Source organism: Aquila chrysaetos, chromosome 25 (genome assembly GCF_900496995.4).
Source record: "Aquila chrysaetos chrysaetos chromosome 25, bAquChr1.4, whole genome shotgun sequence".
Taxonomy (NCBI): Eukaryota; Metazoa; Chordata; class Aves; order Accipitriformes; family Accipitridae; genus Aquila; species Aquila chrysaetos.
This window is the reverse complement of record NC_044028.1, coordinates 14,518,740-14,524,739: the sequence shown is the minus strand read 5'-3', so window position 1 is coordinate 14,524,739 and position 6,000 is coordinate 14,518,740.

Below are 6,000 nucleotides of genomic sequence, written 5' to 3'. Positions count from 1 at the left end.
GAATGTCTCTTCTCTCTCTGGGATGTATGTTGTGCCTTACCCTTCAAGAGTTGGAAGAGAGTGAAACAGGTGGAGGAGAGAGTCCATAAAGAGGCAAAGTCCCCATCTTATGAGGGAAGCAAGATCAGTTCCCAACAGTTTGCAAAAGCTCTGCTTTTATGGAAGAACTGCTAGAAAACTCTGCTAAACACACAGCTCTTGAAGGCTCTTTTCCTCTTCTTGGCTACTCATACATAAGGAAGAGTTGGATCATTGCATTCTGATCCCATACTGCCCTGCTAGAATAGGCACCTTACATGCTATGCTACCAGAAATCAGCGCAGAATTGAGCTTACATACATGGCACACTATGCATTGTATGGAAAAATGTTTATTTCTTTTATTTTTCCTTTTCAGAAAAATTAAAAAGACAACTGAGGGCAGGAGCGAAATAAATATTGTTAGTACACAACCACAAGCATGTGAATGCAGAGGCAGGGGTTCAAGGAACATGAGCTAGTGATTTGTGACCTTGGTTGCTACCATTAATTCACCTTTTGACGGTTACTGAATTTAGAAGTCCATTACCATCTTGGCCTGTGGTCCATAACTGCAGAAACCATGTTTACCAACTAGTGTAAGAGAGAACAAGTAGAAAAAGAGATGTTATTTTCAAACTGTTGAGAGGTTATTATACAATCAATGGAGAGTGAAATGCCTACATTAGAAACTGTATAAAAGCACTTGACAACATCCTTTTACTCAGTTTCAGTAAAGTGTATTAATATGATTATTATACAACTTGCATTCTAAAGCATGATGCCATTATTTAATCTGTAAGAGCAAGGTTCTACTGAAAAATACTGATGAAAAAGCTTTCATCCCTCTCCTGTGCTGGCAGTTTCTGCCATCCAGTTTCCATCTACCTCCAAATATGAATACCTTTGTGGGATACTTGACATTATTTTATGTCTGGCCATGCCACTGATGCACAGGTGTTTCATGAAACAAAGTAGAGCAATTCATACTTTCCTTATTGATGGTCCCTTTGTCAGAACATTCAGCAGCAGAATCAAGTCAAGTCTTCTCAGCTATGTAGGCAAAACTGAATTTTATTTCCTCACAGACGAAGACAGAAATAAGCTGATCTGCATTCACTGTTGGGTTGGCAGCACAGGATCCTATGGTGATAAATAGATTTCAGAGATGATACCAAGACTGGGTGAGATCACTGGCTTTTGGGGGGAACAAGTTCAATGGAGGCTGAGAGATATTGCAGGGTGTCATGGTTTTGGCTGGGATGGAGTTAATTTTCTTTCTAGTAGCTGGTATAGTGTTATGTTTTGGATTCAGTATGAGAAGAATGTTGATAACACACTGACGTTTTCAGTTGTTGTTAGGTAGTGTTTAGACTAAGTCAAGGATTTTTCAGCTTCTCATGCCCAGCCAGCGAGAAGGCTGGAGGGGCACAAGGGGTCGGCAGGGGACACAGCCAGGGCAGCTGACCCAAACTGGCCAAAGGGGTGTTCCATACCATGGGACGTCATGCCCTGTATATAAACTTTGGGGAGTTGACCTGGGGGGATCGCTGCTTGGGAACTAACTGGGCATTGGTTAGTAAGTGGTGAGTAATTGCATTGTGCATCACTTGTTTTGTATATTTCAATCCTTTTATTAGTATTGTCATTTTATTATTGTTGTTATTATTATTATTATTATTTTCTTCCGTTCTGTCCTATTAAACTGTTCTTATCTCAACCCATGAGTTTTACCTTTTTCCTTCCAATTCTCTTCCCCCATCCCACTGCAGGGGCCGGAGGGGCGGAGTAAGCGAGCAGCTGCGTGGTGCTTAGTTGCTGGCTGGGATTAAACCATGACACAGGGCTTTGATTAAGGAGCTAGGAATTGTTGATGGGCGGTCCAGGAGCAAAGGCTGAAGAAGCTTTAGGGGAAGAAAGGGAGAGAAGACAGATGTGGGCTAGAAGTGGTCAGTTGTTCTTGGTTGATTTTTGGAAGAGAGTCAGTGAGTTTCTCCAAGGGACTATGAGTAGGTTTATTTCTTTTCTGTCTTCCCCATCTACCAGAGTATTAAGTCTCTATCTCCTTCTTGGGCCTTGCAGACCTTCCTCCAACTCAGACACATGCACAGTTAGATGCCTTTCTCCGCAGCATCTTCTCCCTTGTCAATCCTCACTCTCTCTACTGCTGTGTATGGTCTCCCCTCACGTTCTAGCAAAAAAAGTTCTCAGGAGCAGGCTTTATTCATCTTTCTGCTGTTTTTTGAAAGACTGCTGAGAGTGATCCAGTGCCTCATCTGGTTTATGTCTCCTTTGAGAAAAGGAAAGATGTAGGGCCAGGGCACAAAGCTCTGTAGGGCTACAGAGGGCCTGGGCAGAAAGTCTTGCTGCTGTGCTTCCACTGAAAAGCACACCACAGCTGGCTGTCCCACACGTCTAGATCCTGCCTTTGGTTACAGCACTGGGCAGAACGAGTGGGAGAGAGGGCCTGTGCCAAGCAACTATCTGCTTTGCCTCTTAATGTCTAATAATTTTCAGCAATTCATATTTTTGCATAATCAAAAAAAGAATATTGTCATGAGGTTGAACTAATCTAGTTTCATAGCACCAAGACCACTGTATCTAATACCACCATGGAAGCCCTCATCAGTGGTGGGACCTCATACTGCTAAGCAATCTCATAGTTTAGTTATGAGATTTCAGCTCATTTTGATTTACTTTTAGGCAACATAACCTGAGCTGTATGACAAGTTAATCTCATTAAAGCTTTTAAAGTGCTTTCCAAGCACTTGGATGGAAGGTACTAGGGAGATATTATTCTATGCAGCCATAACTGTTTGTTCATTTAACAGGCATACTTTCAGCTACTTTTTACAAATTACATTAACATTTTATATTTCTTTACATTGTTATCATTTATTCCCATTTGTATTTAGAAAGGAAAGTTACAATATAATTTTTTTGTATTTTCTTAAAGCTTTTCAAACAGGTTTGCTGACCTCCCTTTAAATTTCCATTACCTCAACAATATTTCCCTCTATATGAGCCTCCTTTACACGTATAAACAATCAGGATGAATGAGAAATTGTGCTTACTCAATTCTGTAGTAAAGTGGTTTGCAGTTTTTAGTGTGTAATTTGGTCTAGATTGAAGTGACACTCATTATTAATTTGATTGCAACAAAGCAAGTAATAAGGCTACACCTATGTTTTAAGTAAAACTTAATTTTACACGTACTTTTATCCTGGAGCTTAACAGTTCCCTCCCCACTTCCACTCCAAAGAGTGAAATCTAATTAGCATCAACAATCTGGCTATGGCTAAAGTGTTTCCTTTAACAAAAGTTTTTAGGAAGTGCTCTAAAATTATCAAAAATGGAGGTCAAGCAATGGCTTTATAACACTCCATTGAGCCCTTCTGTGTGCCAATATACATTTTTCATCCTTAGCTTAAGGTTGTATTAATAAAGAAGAGGTCTGCTGCACATTATGCATCTCCTGATCTCGGCTATTTCACAGGAACAGTAAGCTATGAAACTTCAGAGTGATTTTTTTCTATAATAATCTGCTTCTGTTCCTACTGATGAGGATCCAGTGCTCCTCTTTCTGACCTTCCATGTTCACCAGCCAATCAAGCCTGAACAGTTTCAGCAGTGTTAAACTTCACAGCTATTTCTGTTACTCTGAGGTCTGTCCCCATCGATTTTTAAAAAGTCAGCATGCCAGGAATTCATGTCAGATGTCAGCAAGCTTCAGAGTCACCAACGATAACCTGCTGTCTCAGCACATCGTAGCAGAACAGAGCATTCATGTTGTTCTGTTCCTGATTGTCTTGTGAATTGGGAAAACATTGTGCAAAATACAGCAGCTTCACTGGTGGGAAAAATTGCTGAACAGCACCTGCATAGTAAAGCAAGACCATCTGCTTATTTTCCCTACCCCCTATTTCTGTATCTTAGTATCCGTCTCATTTTTGTCAGACAGGATCATGCAGCTGTTTCAATGAGAATATTTTTATATCTATGTAAGGAAGAGAGCAAAGAGAGAGAGAAATCAAGAGCTGGACTGTGTTTTCATACAACATGGAATTTCCCTGTGGAACTGACTGCTACAAGATACCAGCAAGGACAGGAATTCACCAGTGCTCATTAAGCTGACTGGGCTATTTATCAAGAAAACGTACACACTTACAATTTTGCCTTGTTTTAAATCCATATACTTTAACCAAAAAGGGTTGATGGGAGGTAAACTCTTCTTTGAGAGCATAAATCTTTTTGCCAAGGGAGATGGGAAGAGATGCTTCCTATTATCCGTATTTATTCTTGTTCCTATGTGTGTGGCAGTTTTTATATTTTCTTGTGTAGTGTATAGTAGTGATTGCTGTCACAACCACTATATTAGATCAAATGAGTTTATTCCAGGTTAGTACTTTTTTACACTCTAATGCAAGTACTGTCCTTGGATGGTAAGAACACCTTCTGTATTTTCTTTTTGTTATATGACACCTAAGAAAGTAACACTACACTAAAATTTAGCAACTTCTGCTGTTGTGGGAGCAATTGTGCTCTTCCTTACTGGCGGTTTCATAAACCTATTCACTGTAACATTCTGGTTAAACTGAAGACAGCTTGTATTGATTTTTTCTTCCTCTTCTCCTCCTACTTTTTTTTTTTTTATTTCTTGTGCTTATCCATGTGGAGGACAAAGGGAGTATCTAACTAAGTATTTGTTCCTTAATCAGGCTGAGAGAAAAGGAGGGTTTCAAGGTCAGTTACAGTGCAAGATGCCTTTTATGACCTCCATCATCCTGTCTATTTCTTCTGCCTTAAGAAGAGAGGGTTTTTTCCACGACACCAATTACGATACACTCTCTCATACAGGATTTTTCCATTCGGGTTTGTATTTGCTCTCACAGTGAAGTCCCAGATCTCCCTCGGTGTTGTTTTGGTGATGTGAGCTTCTGACCTTTGGGAAACTATCCTGAACTTCACGAATTCCTTCATCCCTCGCTTCACTTATTACAGCTGGTGGTTACTATTTGTCTTATGCTGTGTTAGCAAAACACTGTGCAGATAGGGAATATAGATTTCTTCACTGAGGCTAAATTGGCAAAATATATAATGCAGTATCAATTGCCCTTTGTGCCCCAAATTCCTGCCTTTGTTAACTAGGCTGCAGCAACTGTTGAAGTTAATCTGTCCACTGGCTGGGGAAAGAATGTCAGAAAAAGTGAAGGTGCCTGTCCCAGGTTTTGTCCAATTTATCCTTTATTTATTTGGTGCGGTTCCCGACTGCAGTGTTATCTGAGGTGCTTGTGTGCTTTAAAGCAGTTATCCTTATAAATCCCTCACAATGTAAGGTAGTACTCATTTACATAGAAACATTGAAGCATGGTGAAGTTGCATGATTTGCCACACTTTCCATGACAGAGGTATGTGAATCCAGACTTTTTGACCAATCTGGTGCTCTAACCTCAGATTTTTCTAATTGGGGACAGAAATATGCATTCACTTTGGAAGCAGCTGAAATACTTCAGGACATTCCTGCTTTGTGTCTGTGTGTTGAGCTGAGGTTAACACAGAGCTTGTTGAATAGAGCTTCTTAATTTGCCCAATTACTGAAGGTGGTAGGCTTGATTGCCTCAAGATGTGGGGATGATAACTTCCAGGTGAGTGTATTGTATAGAGGAGGTGTTGTGTGTGTTTTAAAACCCTAGCTTTACCTTTACAAAATAGGAGATGTTGAAACATTTAGAGTTGGTTTATATGAATACTACTTCATGAGGAAAAAAAAAATTACCCAAAATCTTCCTGAATTTGTGATAAGCAAAGCAGTTCCCACTACACAGAAACATGAAGTGTTAGCAGGGATGTTTTGGAGAAAGCAAAAGAGTTCTTGCTTTTTTGTACTTCAAGTTGTCATCTCCATCTATACCTTAATGAGTTACTTCATCCAGTGGTTATCCTTTTCTTCCAAATTCAGCTTTGAGCTGATATCTCTGTTTAT